Source organism: Orycteropus afer, unplaced genomic scaffold (genome assembly GCF_000298275.1).
Source record: "Orycteropus afer afer isolate SDZICR_OR568_19922 unplaced genomic scaffold, OryAfe1.0 scaffold00144, whole genome shotgun sequence".
Taxonomy (NCBI): Eukaryota; Metazoa; Chordata; class Mammalia; order Tubulidentata; family Orycteropodidae; genus Orycteropus; species Orycteropus afer.
In genome coordinates, this window is record NW_006921731.1 from 750,421 (window position 1) to 770,809 (window position 20,389).

Below are 20,389 nucleotides of genomic sequence, written 5' to 3' on the forward strand. Positions count from 1 at the left end.
ACGCAAATTCTTCTGCTAGTTGGGGTTTAGTCCAATTCTGCATCCTTTCCTTCAAGGCTCAGGGATCCAAGATTATCTTCTGTGTCTGTGTTAATTGGTTTCCCTTTTCTTTGTGGAAGAGGGTCTGTGCAATCCTTCTGCCTAGTCCGCCATCTTGCCTCGCCTCTGATTTTGATTTTTGTTTCACATTATTCTCCCTCTCTATCAAGGATCTCCTACATAGATCCCCTTCCAAGTGGATGACAGTGGTAGCCGGGCACCATCTAGTTCTTCTGGTCTCATAGTCATGTAGGCTCCAGGTAGGATGGTGTACCAGTCGCTAGGACTAATTATTTCCATGAATTTTGATTTTCTTCACTCTTCTTTGCTCTGGATGAGGAGAGACCCATCATTGCATCTAGAAGGCAGCTTGCTAACTTTTAAGATCCCAGTCACTACTCGCCAAAGTAGGAGGTGGAACAATGTTTTGTGTAGTATTTTATGCCAATTGAGCTTGATGTCCCCTGTGACTGTGGTCCCGAGCCCACAGGTTCAACTACTCAGTCCCTCTGGGTAGCTGGCTGTGACCAAGCAGTGACCACAACCTTGTCTAGAAGAGGGAACAATGATTACAAAATCCTGGAGAGAAGACTGCTGCATTGAGGAAGCTAAATTTGAGTAACTAGTGAGTGGCATGTGAGGTTGAGCAAGGAGGTGTGTTGGCATGGGGAACAGCCAAAGAGGAGTCTGGAGAGGGCAGTAGGTGCCAGCTTGACTTCATAGCATCTTGTAGGCTCTGTGGGAATCAAGGTTTCATCTTAAGGACTGTGGGGATCCCTTGAATAGATTTTTCTTTTGTCTAATTTTAAAAATTAATTTTATTTTTAACAGGTTTATTGAGGTATAATTGACACACAATCAATGACACATATTTAAAGTGTACAATTTGATAAGTTTTGACATGTGTAGACTCTATGGCACATAACAACAACAACATACATACACCAATGAAACTACTACTATTATCAAAATAATGAGCATATCCATCACCCCCAAAAGCTTCTTCAGGTCCCTTTTTGTCCATACCGGCCCTTCTCATCTCCCTCCTGTTGAGTCAACTACAAATTTTTCTGCCCCTGTAGATTAGTGTGTATTTTCTAGAGATTTATACAAATGGAATCATACAATTTTCATTCTTTTTTACCTGACTACTTTTGCTCAGCACAAATATTTTTATATTCTTCCATGTGTTTGTTAGGTGCCATTGACTCAGTTCCTACTCCTGCATGACAGAACAAAATGCTACCTGGTCCTGTGACATCTTCACAATCATTGCTGTGTTTGAGCCCATTGTTGCAACTCTCTGTTAATCCATCACATTGAGGGTCTTCCTCTTTTTCACTGATCTTCCAGTTTACAAAGCATACCTTTCCAGGGACTAGTCTGTTCTGTTAACATGTCCAAAGTATGTGAGACAAAAATCTCACCGTCCTCAGTGTTGAAGCATATATCAATGCTTATTCCTTTTTATTGCTATGTAGTATTTCATTGTAGGGATATATTACAGTTTGTTATTCATTCATATGTTTATAGACAACTGGGTTGTTTCCATGTTGGGAGTATTACAGATAAGCCTTCTATGAACATTCATGTATGAGTCTTTGTGTGGATACAGATTTTCATTTCTCTTGGGTAAATACCTGGGAGGGATGAGTCAGAATTGGCTCGATGTCAATGGGATTTTTTTTTTAATAGCTGAATTATGTCATGAGTGTATGTTTAACTTTTTAATTGTTGTAAATATATGTATGTATGTATATATATATATATCATGACATTTGCCAATATAACAATTTTCACATGTGCAATTTAGTAACATCAATTACATCAATCATGTTGTGCAACCATTGCCAGTATCCATTGCCAAATTTCCATCACCCTAAACAGAAACCCACTGCTTCCTAAACAATCACTCCCTCTTTTCCTCCTCCTGCCTGCCCCTGGTAACCACTAATAAACTTCGTTTTTTCACACATTTGTCTATTTTAGCTATTTCATATGAGTGAGATCATAGCAATACTTGTCTTTTGTGATTGACTTAGTTTACTCAGCATGTTTTCAAGATTCATCCATACTGTAGCATGTATTTGAAATTCATTTTTCCTTATAGCTGAACATATTGCTTGTTCCTACCTTTTTGCAATTGTGAATAATGCTACAATGAACAGAGGTGTATGTGTGTCCGTTCGTGTCTCTGCTTTCAAGTCTCTTGAGTACATACCTAGGAGCGGAAATGCTGAGTCATATGGTAGTTCTGTGTTTATATATTTAACTTTTTAATAAACTGCCAAATTGTTTCCCAAAGTGGTGGTGTCATCTATATGCTGACCAGCTAAGTGTGAGAGTTCCATTTACTCCACATCCTCACCAACACTTGGTTCTGTTCATCTTTTTAATCTTAGCCAGTCTAATAAGTATCTAGTGATTTTAATTTGCATTTATTTAACTAATGATGCTGAGCATATTTCCAAGTATTAATGTACCATTCATATATCTTTTCTGGCTGCTTTTAATATTTTTCTCTTTATCATTTATTTTGAGCAATTTTATTACAATGTGCCTTGGTGTAATTGTCTTTGTATTTCTTATATTAGGAGTTCTTTGAATGTCATGGGTCTGTATGTTTGTAGTTTACATCATATTTGGAAACTTTTCAGCAATTATTTCTTCAAATATTTTTCCTGCACCTCTTCTCCTTTGAGGATTTCATGTCCACTTGTTAGGCCACTTAAAGTTGCCCTACAGCTCATTGTTGCTTTATTTATTTTTTTTAATTCACTACTTTCTATGTTTCATTTTGCATAGTTTCTATTACTATGTCTTCAAATTCACTAATCTTTTCTTCTGTAATGCCTAACATTGACACCATCCAATGTCTTTTCATTTCACAAATAGTAGGTTTCCATCTCTAGACATTTGATACGTGTCAGTTCCCATGTCTCTAGTTAACTTTTTAAACATATAGAATACAGTTACAATGCTGTTTCAATGTTCTTGTCTCCTAATTCTAACATCTGTATCAGTTCTGGGTCAGTTTTGATTGATTATTTGATCTTCTCATTATGATTGTAATTTCCTGCTTGTTTGCATGCCTGGTAATGTGTGTGTATGTATGTGTATGCATGTGATATAGTTGAAAGTATATGGAGCAATTTGGTTTTCACTAAATAATGCATACATATTTTGTTTTGTGATATTCATTGCAATCCCCACAGTGTAGCAGCACTTTTCCCAATTGCACCCTGCGGTTGTCATTTCCCTTTGTCCTTCTTTCCTATCCCTTCCTGCCTTCCTAGCTTTATCCCTGGATAAATGCCAACCTTTTGATCTCGTATTGTTGATTATTCTAATGAGTGTATACCTTCCTAGTGTTTCTGCTCACCTTATAAGTTTGTCTATTGTTTGCTTGAAATTTGAGCCACAGGGGTGAATTCAGTACCCATCTTGAAGGGTATCTAAGGGCCATAGTCTCAGGGGTTCCATCAGACTCTATCAGACCAGTAATCCTGTTCTTTTTTATGATTTTGAGTTTTGTTCCACATTTTTCTCCCCACTCTATCCAGGACCTCCTATTGTGATTGATCCCTTTCAAAGCAGTCAGCAGTGGTAGCCAGGCACCATCTAGTTCTGGTTTCAGAGTTGTGGAGGCTGGGATTCACATGGTCCATGCTTAGAAATTTTGGGTTGGATATTAGACACTGTGAATTTTACCTTCTTAGGTGCTGAATTTTTTTTGGTATTACTACCAACTTTTTGAGTTTTTTCTGGGATGCAGGTAAGCTACTTGGAAGCAGTTTGACCCTTTGTGTCTTCTTTGTAATATTTGTTAGGCAGAAACATAGCAATTCTCAGTATAATTTTTCCTGCTACTGAGACAAGACCCTTCTGAGTACTCTACTCAATATCCCATGAACTTTGAGGTTTTGCTGTTCGGCTGGTAGCAGCAGGCACTAGTCCTGACCTCTGTGTGAGTGCCAGGCTTTGATTCTTGCTATCTTTTCAGCTTGGGAGCTCTGGTAGCATGGTGCATAAGGCACTTGACTGCTAATCAGAAGGCTGGTGGTTCAAACCCACCAGCCACTCCTCAGAAGAGAAGATGGGGCAATCTACTTCCATAGTGATACTACCTCGGAAACCCAAGGAGGGGTCGCTATGAGTCGGTCCAACTCCATGGCACATAACAACATCGTTTCAGCTAGTTTCTTCCCTGGTCTTCAGGAGTTTCCTCACACACAGGCCCTAGTCGATGCTCATTGAATACTTAAGGGAGACCCTATGCAGATCTTCAGAGTTCCCTCTGTGTGCATTTTTCTCCTCTCAAGTCCTTTCTCCTGGACACTCAGCTCTGTCTACTCAGTTTAGGAAGGCCACAAGACTTCACTTAAATTTCCCCTCCCTGAGCCATGGCCTAGAAACTCTCTCAAGGCAGTGTGCTAGGGCAATCATTGAAATCACCTCACTTTCTTCCCATCTTTCAATTATCACTGACTGTCTGATTTCCAGGGCTTTGCAAACAAACTCTTTTTTAAATATATTTTGCTCACTTTTTGTTTTTTGCAGGTGGACAAGTAAGGTCCTTCTTAACAACATCTTGGCTTGAAGTAGAAATCCCCTGGGAAATTTTAACCATGGAATCAGTGGACCTGTTTTGCCTTTTAGAATAATCCCTGTTTCTATGTTTTCTCTAATCTCCCTGGGCCCTTAAGCATCCAGGTCCCTTGGCCTGAATGTGCTGATTTCCCCAACCTCCTCCAGCCCAAGAAAGTGGCTTGGTACAGAGTCAGCACTTCAAGGCCAGCTCTAAAAGGAGAGGCCATGTGTCTTCTTAGGGGTCACCTAAGGGATCACCTCCCCCACTGCCACCTCACCTCGTCTTTAGGTCCCTGACCCTTGGAGGCAGGGAATGTTTGGGTGAGTGAAGCAACTTGTCACTGTGTTGGCAAGAGCAGAGCCTTGATGCTCAGAGACTGCTCATGGGTCACAGAAAGAGAAAGAAGCCTTTGCATTGGAGCAGGACATCACACATCAGGTTGGTCCACACCCTCACCCCAGTGGGGTCCACAGGCCAAGAACTTTTACCACTCTTTTAGAAACTTATAGATATGGGAGGTCACCCAGTGGCTAAGTGGCAGAGTCTGTGACTCTGAGCACTTGTGCATGATTTTGGACCAGGGACAACAATTTGAGTGACTCCAAGTGGTCTTCTGTCCCCTCTAACATTCCCTGGAGACCCAGCAGGAAGGTTTGGGAGTAACTCATCAGCTACCACAGACTCCTTTGCTGGAAGGAATCTCTTTGCACTGAGGCCGGGGAGCACTTGGTGAAACACTCCCGGGGGACTATTTGCAGAGACTGCTTTGGCTTGGTTACTGCAAAGCTGGCAGGGATTGATAAGGGTGACTGAGAGGATGCCATCCAGGTCAGGGAAGAGCAGGGTTTTATGGAGGGATACCTGCAATACCACATTGTCACCGAGTGCAGAATGCTACCTGGGAGGTGCTGATGGAATTTTCCACCAAGGACAAATTATGGAAAACAGTTCTACACAGCAGCCTCTGATTTTTGTCTGTCCCTGCAATCATGTGTGCTCGGACACTGGAGAGGGAGGGAGGGAAAGGAATAGGGTGGGCTTCAGGGTGTCAGGACAGAGAAGAAAAAAATCTTGGAACAGGGGCAGGATAGAGAAACCTCACCACTGCAGACACAGGAGAACCAGAAAGCCCTGGCATTTCTTGTGTCCTCAAGATGTCATTGGTAAAGGGGACTGCATGCAACTGTTAGAGTTATGTTTCGGTTGCTTGGCCTACAATGTTCCTGACTACCAAAACTAAATCAGAGGCTCCAAACTGGGAGTCTTCAGGTTAATCCTGTGGACACATGTTTAATTTTGCATGCACAGCATTGCCCTACCTGGTATTTTAAACTAGAATTAGTTGCCAACATCCCCCAATTGGAAGATGTCAAGGGAATACCTGAATTTACAGCTTCTCTTCAAAAATTAGATAGATGTTCAGGCAACCCTGAGCTGAATCATGGCTACTCTCCAAGTGCCCACAGTCCCCACCAGTCCCTATTACCTCTCAGACACTGCCTGCTTCCTGCAGACATTTACTTGGTTATCCTGGAGTATTAGAATGTCTTCTCTTCCATTGTGTAGGATGTGTCCCTATCTAATTTCTACTCTAGTGTCCCCGACACCACATAAAAGAGGTCCTCTCCCTTTTCACTGTGACAGCCTCAAGCTGATTAACATGCTTTCATGCCCCCTTGCCATACCCCACTCACACCTCGTCTTTCCAACAAAAAGCCCTGCTTCCATGTATAATAGGGCCCTCAAGACAATCTCTGAAGCTCATTTCCAGGAAGTGTAGAGAGATTTGTATTTTAGCAGCAGGCAAAGCCTTCTGGGCCATGTCCAATAACAAATGAGGGCTCATTAATGTCAAAGAATGAATCATTACTTGTAGGTTTCCAGCAGTGTGGAACTGGGGTAAGAGAAATATATTGTTTCTGGGGAGGGGTGGTAGATTCTGGATGGAGCAAATCATATCCACTACTATTCCTTCAACGGACAATAGCTCTGCATGAAAGACCATTTGGGAGCTTGGGATGGGTGGGAGAAGTAGCATTTAATCCTTACAGTGACACTAGAAGGTAGGGCTTAGAATTCCTCTTTTATAGATGAGGCAAGAGGAGCTCAGAAAGGTTAAGTCACTCATCCAAAGTCACACAGCTTGGAAGTGGCAGAGCAGAGATTCTAACCCGTATTACTGGGGGCTTCTGGTCCCACCCAACCTCCTGCATACCCTCCCTGTGTTTTGTCTTCTTCATTTGTAGGGAGCCCTGACTCAGCTGGGGTCTTTGAGGGCCAGGTCAGAATTCACACCAACTGCTCTCTCCATTCAAGTAGCCTAAACTGCTCCTCCTTAGGGTTGGCCCAGCTCCACTAGAAACTAGTTGCCATGGAGTCAACTTCAACTCATGGCAACCCCATGTGTGTCAGAGTAGAACTGTACTCCACAGAGTTTTCAATGGCTGAATTTTCAGAGTAGATCACTGGATCTTTCTTCTAAGGTGCCTTTGGGTAAACTTGAACCTCCAACCTTTTGGTTAGCAGCCAAGCATGTTAACCTTTTGCACCACCTGGGGGACTCAGACAACCTCATTTCCTGCAGCTCCCAGTGAGGCCAGGTCTTATGGCTGTGCTGTGTGTCTGGCCGGTTGGGGAGGCAAGGACACAGGAAAACTGGTACATAGGGGAGAAGCTGGCCTGCTGGGCCTCACTGTTTCTGGACTGTCACAGCAAAGGGGCTCAGTGACACCAGGGGAGACCAAGCCAGGACCTCAGTGACATAACATTTGCAGAACTACAAAATCCAACCCTCCTGTAGGGGGCGTGGCAGAGACAGCCCATCCCTTTTAAATGAAAAAAGAAAACTCTGGTGGTGCAGTGCCTAAGGCATTTGACTGCTAACCATAAGGTTAGTGGTGCAAACCCACCAGCCACTCCAAGGAAGGAAGACTGGGCAATCTACTTCCGTAAAGATTTACTGCCTCAGAAACCCAATGAGAGTTGCTATGAGTCAGAATCATTGGCAGTGTTTTGTTTTGTTTTTTTTAAGTGGAAGGAAGGTACACTTCCATGCCCATGCCATAATCCCTGACTCTTCGTTCAGTGCTCATTCCACCTCCCACTGTCACCTTTCTCTTAGAGTGCTTCATCAGAAATTTATGAAATACCTACTATGTGCCAGGGCCTGGGATAAACAGGGTAAGTTAGGCATGGTCCCAGCCCCACTGAACCTCAGGGGAATGTCTGCTAACATAAAGGAAAACTCTTGAAACCAGTTAAAGTTAGGGCTGACAGGGCCCCCACAGCCCATACTGACCTACTCCAATGGCATGAAGAGATGGGGGTAATCAGTGAGAAGTGGTGGGGACTGTGGCCCCTCTAAGGGAGTAGTCATACTTGGCACTAGCCAGTTGTGAAATGTGGGGGTGTGGGATTCCTGGAGCCAGATATTCTAATTTTTAAGAAAATCCAGGAATCTGAACTTGTATATGTAATTTGCTGAACTTTTAGATGTCTCCAAGCCAACAACAACAAAAAGCCATCTGCAGGCTGGATTCAGCCCATGGTGGCTATCATGTTACCCCCTGCCCACTACTCATAAAGCACAGAGAAGCAAAGGATTTTCCTGAGGTCAAAAGAAAGATGGTGGCCAAGCCAGACCTAGAAATTGGGTCTCCTGGTCCAGGCCAGGGATTCCATGGCCCGGCATCATATTAAATTCAAAATGCATGCTCTGTTCTGCATGTAGGACAGTATTTTAGCTTTGGCAGCAAGCTATCTAGGGTAAGAGATATAGCCCTCTTGAAATTTCTTCTATAAGGAACAAATTGGGAAATCAATAGCAAGTTGTGTTTAAATCTTTTGGCATCTTCTTAATAGTGCTCTGTGTTTTTAATCTTGATGCCTTTTCCCCTAGTGATGTAGAGTAATAGCTGTGTTTGTGATAGAGATGTTTCTGCTCCTTCTCACTCAGAATTCAGGGGACTCAGGTCCCCCTCTTTAACGGTCCATTGAGCCCCAGGTTCTCTCCTGGACTGCCAGGCTCTGTGCGGGACCAACTTGGCGGGGGGGGGGGATTCAACTCTGCAGAGTCTATTCACTATGTCCACAGTAACCCCTTTGCAAAGACCTTCTCTCCCACTGATCTGTCCCCAAAGCCTGGACCTCCAGGAGGTAGTATCTGTCAATAGGAGCTTGCATGCCACTGATTGGATGGAAAGGAAAGTGGTTAAGAGCTAGACAGGAGTGGGTTTGAATCTCAACTCCGCCACTTACCAGCAATGTGGCCTTGGACAAGTCACTTCACCTCTGTGAGTCTCAGGAGTCCTCATCTATAAAATGGGTTAATAATATTGATTAGAACAATTGTGAGAATTAGACTATAGATAGGAAGGGTGGATCTGTCACTTGGCTATTCATAGTAATGTTAATTAACAAATCAACACATAGTTCAACCAAATCAAGAAACAGAAATTGTTGGGTCACAACAAATTCTGCTAATGCTTTCCCATCCATTCTGATCTGCCTAGGTTTTTATTTTGTATTTTTTAGTTTTAAATTCCAACCAATATTCATATAGTGTTTGCTGTGTGCCAGGCTCTCTGCTAAGCACTTTACAAATATTGATACATTTAATCCTTACAAACACCCTCTGAGACAAACAGTATTTTACAGACTTCCAGATATAGAAACTGAGACACAGAGAGATTAAGTAGCCTGCTTCAGGACACTCAGCTGAGGAGTGGCAGAGCTGGGATTCAGCACCAGGAGGTGCAGCTTGGAGTTTGTGCTCATAAACCCCTCTCTTAGGGACTAAATTGTGCCTCCAAAAAAAATATGTGTTGTAAATCTTAAACCCCCATACCTATGGATGTAATCCCATCTGGGAATTAGAGTTTTCTTTGATGTGTTTATGAGACCACATCGTGTATGACGTGTATTAACCCACTCACCTTTAAGGTTTAAAAAGAGAAGATTAGGCCCAAAGAGGGAAGCACAGAGGGGAAGATACATACCACATGAAGATTTCCAAAGAACTGAGGAACAGAAACTGAAGGAAACCATCCCCCAGAACTGACACAGAGAGAAAGCCTTCCCCTAGAGCCAGCGCTCTGAATTAGAACTTCTGGCCTCCTAAACTGTGAGAAAATAAACTTCAGTTTGTTAAAGCCACCCACTTGTGGTAGTTCTCTTATAGCAGCAGTAGACAGCTAATACACCTTCCTTTTCTGCTTTATTTGTTCTGAAAGACATTTCCCAATTTGGAATCAATCAATCAATATTCTTTCTATACCTGAGGAAGTAGTGTTAAGACTACAGACATAGGTTTGAATCCCAGCTCTGCCTCCTGCCAGCTGTGTGACCCCAGGCAAATCATGTCTTCTCCTGAACCTCAGTCTCCTCATCTCTAAACTGGACTCATATCACTACCTATGTCTCACTGGGAGGAAGGTAAAGACACCAACTAGATGTGAACGTGCTTTAAGAAGTCTTAAATGCAGTATTATTGCGGGCTGCCGTTGAGTTGGCCCCAACTCACAGCAACCTCATGCACGAGGTCAGACCTTCGTGATCCATAGGGTTTCCATTGGCTGACTTTTGGAAGGAAATCTCCAGGTCTTTCTTCCTAGAACATCTTAGGCTGCAAGCTCTGCTGAAATCTGTTCAGTAGCACAGCACCCTGTAAGCCTATGCCAGATGGTGGCTGTGCATGATGTGCATCAGCTGGGAGTTGAACCCAAGTCTTCTGCATAGAAAGCAAGAATTCTACCACTGAACTACCACTGACCTCTTAAACTCAGTGTAGATGCTAATAACATCAGTAATAATAATTGCCCCTGAACCATTTTATAGATGAGTAAAGTGTGACTTATAAGTCAGGACCATAAAGTTGTATTCTCACTAAAAAGCATCTAATGCCTACATGATATCCCTATTGTCTGTACAGTGAGACCTCTCCCCCCATTGGCAAGTGGCTTAAAGATTTAGGTATATTTGCAATCAGATTCCAAGAGGCTCAGCCCTCCCTCAACACACAGCATCAATACCCATGTGGGTCATAAGAGGATTTCTGCTTTTGTGTTGCTTGGCAATATTTTGTTTAAATGAATTTATGCTGGGGATTAGTATAGTTTGTCAACTAAACTGCTTACTTGGCAAGAAGAGGGAAGTGAAAGGGACTTTAAGAAATATGATGTGAGTACAGTTTCTAAAATGAGGGTGTACAGGTCAAGCTAAGGGTTTGGAGCTGGACCCTAGAGGGAGCATCCCTGGTTTTAATCCCTGCTCTTCCACTCCCCAGCTGTGGGACCCTCCACCTACAACCCAGCCTCTCCACTTCCCTCTGTATAATAATAGTCCCTCCTTATAGGTTTGGGGAGGATTGGGCCAGATGAGGCATGTGGGGAGACAGCACAGTGGCTGGAACATAGTAAGCACTCACTGAATTCCATGTAAGTCCCATAAGCACAGCCTTCTGCTGTCTTCCCAGCACTGGAACAGCTTGTGGCATGCGGAAGGCCTTCAATAAAGATATGTCTGATTAGCAAATGAAGGGTAAAATACCAATGTTGTTGTTGTTGTTGTTATATGCCGTCGAGTCGGCTCCGACTCATAGCCAATAACAAGTACAATTATGATTGCTTTTATGCTGCAAAAGGGAGTCAGGAGAAAGGTTGGCATTTAGAGTTCTCCCATCTTGGAAGTGTAAAATAAAGTAGAGGTGAGGATCAAATATCATGAAGGCTGTGAAAAGAGTTACAAACTCAGTAAAATAAGTAGATAGGTATTATAAATGTTACCACCTTAACTGTTGCATGGACATCCTATTCCAGGGAACTTGTCCTGTGCTGTGGTCACTGGAGAGGGCAGTGAGGCCAGGGTTGAGCTTTAGAACCTAAAAAGACGGTATTGAAAAGGGGCAGGGAAGTCATGGTGGAATTCATCAACATTTTTTCCCAGCACATTAGTCATTTGCCAGAGTGTGGCTAAGGCTGGGCACAGGCTGCTGGCTGCATTGCAGCCACCACCCACTCCAGGCCCCTACTGTCTGTTGCCTGGACTATGACCATGGCTGTGGCTGCTCCTTGACCTCCCTTTGGGTTTCCTGTTTCCATTCTCCACACCTCAGTCATCAGACCCCTTATACCTCTGCTTTTTTTTTTTTTTTTAATTGTGATTTGGTGAAAGTTTACGGAGCAAATTCATTTTCCATACAGCAGTTCATAAACATTTTATTTCATGACACTGATCATAATCCCCATAATGTAACAGCTTCCTTCCTACTTCTTCCCTGTGGTTACCTTTTCCCTGTGTCTTTCTTTCCTGTGCATTCCTGCCCTCTGAGCTATCTCCTTGTGTAATTGCTGCCCTTCTGATCTCCCATGATTGATTGTTCTAAGGAGTGTACGTATGTGGTGTAAATGTTCACCTTGTAGGCCTGTCTATTATTCGTCTGGAAGTCACAAGAGTGAGTTTGATTCCAGGCTGAAGCATCATGAGGAGCCCATAGTCTCAAGGGTTTCACCAGTCTTCATCAGACCAGTAAGCCTGGTCTTCTGTTTTGATTTTGAATTTTGTTGCACACTGTTCTCCAACTTTATCCAGGATCTCCTATTTTGATGCCATTCCAAGTGGTTGACAGTGATAGCCAGGTACCACCTAGTTCTTCTAATCTCATAGTTATATAGGCTGAGGTTTGCATGGTCCACTAGTCCTTTGAGCTAATTGTTTCCACACATCTTTGGTTTTCTTCATTCTTCTTTGCTCCAGATGAGGAGAGACCACTTGTTGCATCTAGTGGGCCAATTACAAGTTTTTAAAACCCTAGTCGCTACTCAGAAAAGTAGGATGAAGAGCAATGTTTTTGTGTAGTATGTTATGTCAATTGAGCTTGATATCCCCTGCAACCATGGTTCCCAGCCCACAGATCCAACAACTCGCTGCCTTAGGATGGTTGGCTGTGCCTAAGAAGTTATCATAACTTCATCCCTTACCCTTCTGCATTATACACTTTAATGGCCCTGGGTGGTTAAACTCCTGGCCATGTCTCCAGCTTCATCTGAGACCACAGGCTCCTCATTCTCTGCTTCAGCCACTCTGGCTTCCTCTCAGTTCCTCAAACATGTCCCCCTGCCACAGTGATTTTACACTTACTAAACCTCTTTCCCTGCCCCCATGCCCACCCCCACCCCAACACCTTCATGTGCTCACAGCCTAAACATCTTTCAGGTCTCAGCTCCAGTCTTTTCCTGATGACCCTGTCCTGGGACCAAGTGCAGTGCCAACTCCTCCACACATTTTTCTTTGCAGAGCCTGTCTCAGGGACCATTTGGTAAATGACAATTTTGCCCATCCCGTCTCCCAGACTGTAAACTCCATGAGGTCAGACATAGAGCTGCCCTTTGCTCAGCACTGAGTCCCTGGAGAAGAGGGGAGTGTCTGATACCCTGTGGGTGCTCAAAACATTGGTTGTTCTTATTGTTAGCTCCCAAAACACTGGGGACCCATGAGCAATAGAACAAAATGCTGCCCAGCCCTGCATCATCCCCACAATCAGTTGCAGATCAGACCATTGTGATCCATAGAATTTTCAATATCTCATTTTTGGAAGTAGATCACCAAGCCTTTCTTCTCCCTCCATCTTAGACTGGAAGCTCCTCTGGAACCTGTTTAGCATCATAGCAACATGCAGACCTCCACCTGTAGACAAATGGTAGCTGTGCAGGAGGTGCATTGGGCAGGGATCAAACCTGGTTTCCATCATGAAAGATGAGAGTTCTGCCACTGAACCATTCCCATGCTACCCACTGGGAAGCATCCTAATGATCAAGACCCAAGCTCTTCCCTTGGGGTTCACAGTCTCGAAGGATGATGTACTGGTGTCTGTTCAGCCCCAACCACATGCAGAGATTATCTTCTTTGATTCCGATATTAATCCAGTGAGGTGGAGAGGTAATATTGCCTGTACTTGAAAGAAAATTATGATGAAGCTCAGAGAGTGGGAAGACTGGCCCAGGCTCACACAATGAAGAAAAGGCAGGGCCAGATCTGAACCCAGGACTGGCTGACCACAAGCCTGTGCTCTGAGTCTCTACCTCAATCCTTTCTCTGTCTCCCCACCTTTGGGTTGTCCACACCCTGCATTATATGGGAAGGATTGTATGATTTAGGGAACTGAGAACTTGATGTCATACTATCAGCCTTTCTCATGTTTTCACCTTAGTATGAGCTGATTCCAGAGTCCATGATGGTGCCATCATCAGTTCCATCCTTAGGGATTGCCTGCTTGCTGGACTGCCTTTGGCTTCTCACCTTGCAGAAAGGTGCTCACCTTCCAGAGAAGCCAGGCCCAGCAGGTGGGCTCCGTGCCTGCCATCAGCATTGGGCAGGCACATAGGGAGGCCTTGGCAAGTCACAGGATGCTGACATGTTGTTGTTGTTGTTGTGTGCTGTCGAGTCAGACCCAACTCATAGCGACCCCTCTTTGGGTTTCCAAGGCGGTATCACTATGGAAGTAATTTGCCCAACCTTCCTTCCAAGGAGTGGCTGGTGGGTTTGAACCACCAGCCTTCTGGTTAGCAGTCAAGGGCCTTAGGCACAAAGCTACCAGAACTCCCAGGATGCTGACGTAGTAGAGCTCATTTAACTCAACCCCCTTGTTTTACATATTAGGAAAGTGAGGCCCAAGAAAGGGAGGCGACTCATCCAAGGTCAGAAAGTGAGGTTGAAAGGCAAAATGAGCAGCTGAACTTCTGGACTCCCTGAGCAGTGCTCTTTCATTTGTGCCTTGATGTTTCACTAGTGAAATGGGGGAGGGGGGTTCTTAGTCTGTACAAGCCTATCATGGTATCTGAAATGTCACCCTTCATTCTTTTGTCTTAAAAGTATTCCTAGATCCTGGATAGAGAGGGAGAACAATGTGGAACAAAATTCAAAATCATTTGGAGGGAATAAAAGGGGGGGACCCAGCTTTGCTGGTCCAATAGAGCCTGGTGGAACCACTGAGACTATGGCCCCTAGCTGCCCTTCAGGTCTGGAATTGAACCCATACCTGTGGTTGCCAGCCAAACAATGTACAGGCATGTGAGTTAAACATTTACCTCAAGTAGACACACGCCCTAGAGAGAACAATCATGGGAGAATGAAGGGCTGCTTATGCACAGGGAGACAGCTCAGGGTGCAGGAGAGAATGGAGGGATGGTCACTGGGAAGAGGTAACTATGGGGGGGAAGTGGGAGGGGAGCTGTTGCATTGTGGTAAACTGTGGTCAATGACATGAGACAAAGTATATGTGAACTGCTGTATGGAAAGTGAATTTGCTTTGTAAATCTTCACCCAAATAAAAATAAAAATAATAATAAAAAAAAAAGTATTCCTAAACTGTTCTCTAACAGAATGTAAATTCCCTCAGATCTGTGAGGTGGGGAAAACTCTAACTGATCAGTTAAATACTTTATTCAGTCATCCATCCATCCATCCCCTTCTCTCTCCATCTGCATCTCCATCTACCACCCCTTTCTCATCTGTATCTCCATCTACCCACCTGTGTCCACATCTGTCCCTCCATCCATCCATCCATCCATCTCTTTTTCCAACTGTATCTTCATCTACCAGTTCTCTTTCTCTCCATCCATCCATCCATACATCTACGCATCCCTTTCAGCAGATTCTTGCTGAGCACCAATTCTGTGACTGCAGAACAAGGTTCTGTTTTCACTTATACAGAATCCCAGTGCCCTGGTGGAGACAGCAGATCTGTAAGCCTTCATTTTCTCTGAACTGTGAGGACACACTATGGGAGATGTTCATAGCTTGCTTCACAAAAAAAAAAAAAAAAAAGATGACCAAGCAGAAAGAGCCTGAGATCCCCAAACATGAGTTCTTCATCCCAGGTCTTGCAATCAGTTGGCTACGTGTGCTTGAGCAATGCCCTTTCTTTCTGGGGTTCTGTATAACCATGTGTGGAGTGGGTGAGTTGGTCTAGACAAATGTTTCCCAGACTCCAGTCATTCATATGACTACTCCACATCTGTAGAGAAGTTCCTTAGTATTTTGTTCAAATGAACTCACTTCTTTTACCTTAATAAATTTATTTTAAAATGAAACTTTTTTGCTATGCTAGATGGAAAAAAAATGGTATCAGCTGTCATAAATGGAAGGTAAAACTGTTGATGGTGTTAAATTCTAGCTAGATACTGCTTCCTGCTAGTTGAGGCCTGCTGTCCTTGTTGAAGAGAGAATTTAGCAAGCCTTGGAGAGGTTAAAAGTATGCTAGCACTAACCTGAGACTTTCTCCTTGGAGTCATTTTTCTGTGGTGTATGTCACTATTCCTAGGTGGTGGTGGGGGATATACTACCAATGAAGGCTCCAACTGCTGCCCCGGGTGGGGGGACATTGCCCTGGACTTATCACCTGTCCTGGAAAGATTAGGACAGCTGCTGTCTGTCCTAGCCCACTCTCTTCTGAGCCTTATGGATGTGCCCTGGGCAAGGCTCTTTCTGAAAAGTCATTTCTCCCCCCCGCCCCGGCCTTCCAGAAGTCAAGGGTCAGGAAGCTGTGAGCTGGATTCTGAAACTCAAAACGAGTGGTATCTGCTTCAAATCCTGACTGAGGAGAGAAACCAATATGGAAATCTGAAGCCATGCCATCCAGAAGCTTAGCAGGCGTCAGGTGCTGCCCATGCCTCAGAGAAGGCCCTGACCCTTTCTAATCTTACTGCAACTGTAGGATTCTTCCACGCCCTGTCTCCACCCTCCCTCACCTGTGACCCAGGGCCCCCAAAACCCATGACAGTATAATGTCCCCAGACTGTGGCCTTTCTGATTCTTCTTGTGGCATCATAAAGTATAATCTGAAAACAATGTCTCAGATATGCCATTGCTATTAGCTATCCATTTCCCGTAAGGCAAGGTGGTCTGGGGGACTCAGAAGACCTGGGTTTGGGCCACATTGTGCTCTGACTGCTCCGTGCACAGCAGGTGCCCTCCCCTTGGTTTCTGAGAGCTGCTGAGCTTCCTGCGACAGCACTGACATCAAGGGTATTACTGACTTGAAATAAAATGTTCCATTTTGGGTTCTGATTTCAGAGGGATATCTGAAATGTTAAAGCTGCTGCCAGGTATGCTGAGGTCACAGAAAAGCCCACTTTCTCATCTGACCTTGGCTCCAGCCTGGCGCAGTGGTGGGGTCATCTTTGTATTGCCCAGCCCCCACTGCCGGAGCTGAATGGACAAGCCAGAAAACCTTAAGCCCAGGCAAAGAAGGGTGGGGAAGATGCTAAAAGCATAGCATTGGGCTTTACCTCAAAAAGTAGAAGGTGTTTTCCCTCTCTAGTTAATAATTATTGTCTCTTATGCAGGCCCTGCAATTCATTCATTCATTCATTCCACCAGAGCTTGACTGACAAGCACTGGGCAGAAGAGCCCTGTTGGTTATTTATAGCTGGAGTCCAGCTTGCTACATGCCAAAGCCGTAAACCAGTTGACATCAAGTTGACTCTGACTCATATGACCCATGTGTGTCGGAATAGAATTGTGCTCCATAGGGTTTTGCATGGCTGATATTTCAGAAGTAGATTGCTAGGCCTTTCTTCCAAGGCACCTCTGGGTGGACTTGAACCCCCAACCTTCCATTGAGTTTCAAGCACCTTAGCTTTTGCACCATCTGGGCACTCCTCTGAGGCCATAACCAAAAAAACAAACTCACTGCCATTGAGTCAGTTCCCCCTCATAGCAACCCCCATAGGGTTTCCAAGATTGTGGCAGCACGCTGCCTAATCTTTCTTCCACAGAGTGGCTGATGGGTTTGAACCACTAACCTTTTGGTTAGCAGCCAAATTCCTTAACGACTGCACCACCAAAGCTCCTTCTCCCAAGGCCATGCCATTTGTTAACTGTGTTCAACCTCACTCCTGTATTCAGAAATATGTACTGAGCACACACTGTGTGTTTCAGACACTGTCTCCCTCAAGAAGTGTATGGTCCATTGCAGAGAGAGACATACCCATGACTGAAATGTGAGGTTGTTGAAATGGAGACCTAGACATGGTGCCTGCTGTGAGAGCTAAAGGAGGGTGGCCTCACATCTTGGCCAAAAACGAAGCAGAGACATTTTAGGAAAGTTACCCAGAGGGTGCAATTCCATACCCCAGATTCTTATTGAGTCACCAAATGACAGAGCAGAAAGGTACCTGCCATCCCCACAGTGTGTTCTGAAGAATGCTAGTTTGATGAGATGTTAATAGACTCACAAAAAGAGTCCATGGTCAAGTTAGGTTGATAAATGCTGGTTAAGCAAAACTATGCCAGTTTCTATGTTGCAGGACTTATCAGAGCCTTGATTAGTCTGTGAAATCTACAAGGAAGGGGGCTACAGCATGAAACATATTCCAAACATTTATTGCCATGGTGTTCCATTTTAGGGAGCCTCTCAAAAGACAAGTTCTCCCCAGAGCTCATTCTAGGAGACTAGTCTAATCCAACCCCTTTGTTTACAGACAGTGAAACTCAGTACTAGAGAGGGGATGGAACTTGCCTAATGTCTCACAGGAAGTAGGGGGCTGAACTAGGACTATCACCTAGGGATTCTCCCTTGGAAGTGGGTTGCATAGCATGTGTGGTTAGGATCTCCGGTATTAGTGACACCTGAGAAGAATGGGATCTACATGGTCTGAAGTAAATCTGGGGAGATTTCTGGAGGAAGTAGAACTTGAGGTGGGAAGCCTGGGGTACCAGGGAACAAATGACTCATGAATGTATGAGTATCACTGAGAACCAGAACACACTGGACTCTTATCATCACCCACTGTACCTAGATAGGTGGCTTCAGGATGGAGAAGGCACCCCATCCAAGAACTTGGAGGTGCATTTTTCCAGGCCTTCTCTTCCATGAAGCCTTCCCTGATTGCTATCCCAAAGTCAAAATGATTCTTCCCCAGAATTTGTTCTGCAAGTGTTTGCAGCATCATTTTACCCTTGCTCCATTTCTCCTTGTAAGTTTTTTGTTTTAACCTATGTGAGATGCCCACTAGTTTATAAGCAGTTTGAGAACAGAGTTGGTGGCTTATTCTTCTTTGTGATGGTGAACATTTTTTGAGGACTCACTAGTGCCAGACACAATGCTAAGGGTTTTCCAAGCACCATCTCATTTTACCATAACCCCTGACCTTGATAGTTGCTATCCCCATTTTATGGAAAAGAAAACCGAAGCTCAGGAGGTTGATGGGACTTGCTCAAGGACCCAGGCCAGTGAAAACAGAGCTGGGATTTGAACCTATACCTTCACTGAATTGCAAATAATCCCACAGGCATCCTGCTCTTCTGAAGCAGTGTCTTAGCCTGGCCCCAGTCCTACTCAGTCTCTCTTGTCTCTCCAAGACTGGGGTGCCCCACCACCACCTAGGACTATGCTCTGAGCTCAGCTCTGTCTCAGTTCAGTGGCTGTAAGAGGATCCAGGGTGAGAGGTGCGGTCACCTGCAATTTAGAAGGGCAAGAATCAAAGATGCTGACAGCTGGGATGGCCTCCAGTTCCCATACCATGCCCCTACATTCAGACTTGCCCCAGGCCTTCTGGGGTCCGTGCCTCACTCAGCCTCAGATCATTCCAAAATCTTCTGTGCTGGAGACCTGGGGATCTTCCCTCCAATCAGTCCCCATTCTGGGCTCTCCTCTTTATTTATAGACAGAAAACCTGTTTGCAGGGTTCCTGGCTGCTGTCAGTGTGGATGAAACTTTAACAAGCACTGACACCCAAGAACCACCCTCCCCACTGCTCTGGTTTGGGCAGGGGCTGGGGTCTCCTTTCTTCCATGATGAAAAATTCACCAGTGAAGACAGACTGCTCATGAATCTTTCATCCCTCCAGTTCCCATTGGAGAAGAAGAGGGTGCCGCTGGTGAGGCAGAGTTGGCTGTCTACAGCCTGGGCCTTCCTACTGTCCAAAAACCTCAGGGTCTGTCTGGGGTTTGGGGTAGGTGGGCCCCAGCTAGCCTGTGGAAGCTTGACCATCACTGGAAGGGACTTGAACATGATGGATATCCAAGTCTAAGCCTTTTGCCTCATATGGATGGAGACAGGGTCAGAAAATGAGTGCAAGGAACAAAAAGTAAGGAGATGCTAAATAATCACCCTGGCTCATGCTGATCAAATTAAAAATTAGTAGGGAGACCCCTGAAATAATGTGATGAGGAGGACACATGACCTCTGTGGTCTTCCTCCCAAACCCATGTTATTAGCTGCCATCAAGTTGACTCCTGCTTATGGCGACTTTATGTAGATCAGAAGAAAATATTGCCCAGTCCTGAGTCATCCTCACAATCACTGGCATGTTCAAGTCCATCATTGCAGCTGTTATGCCAGTCCATCGCACTGAGGGTCTCCCTCTCCCTCATTGGTCCTCTACTTCACCAGACATGATGTCCTCCTGCAGTGATTGATCCCTCCCAATAACGTGTCCAAAGCAAGTGAGTTGAATAATGTTTTGCTGTGATCCACAGAGCTGTTTTGGCTAATTTTCAGAAGTATATGGCCAGGCCTTTCTTCCTAGTCTTTCTTAGTCTGGAAGCTCTGATGAAACCTGTCCACGAGTGACCCTGCTAGTATTTGGAATACAGATGGCATGACTTCCCTCATCACAGCAGCACACAGGCCACCACAGCACAACAAACTGCTAGGAGGGTGATGGCCCCTAAACTCATAATCCCAATCCAATCATGAGAAAAATGTCAGACAAATCTTAATGGAGAGACATTCTGCAAAATACCTGACCAGTGATGGCC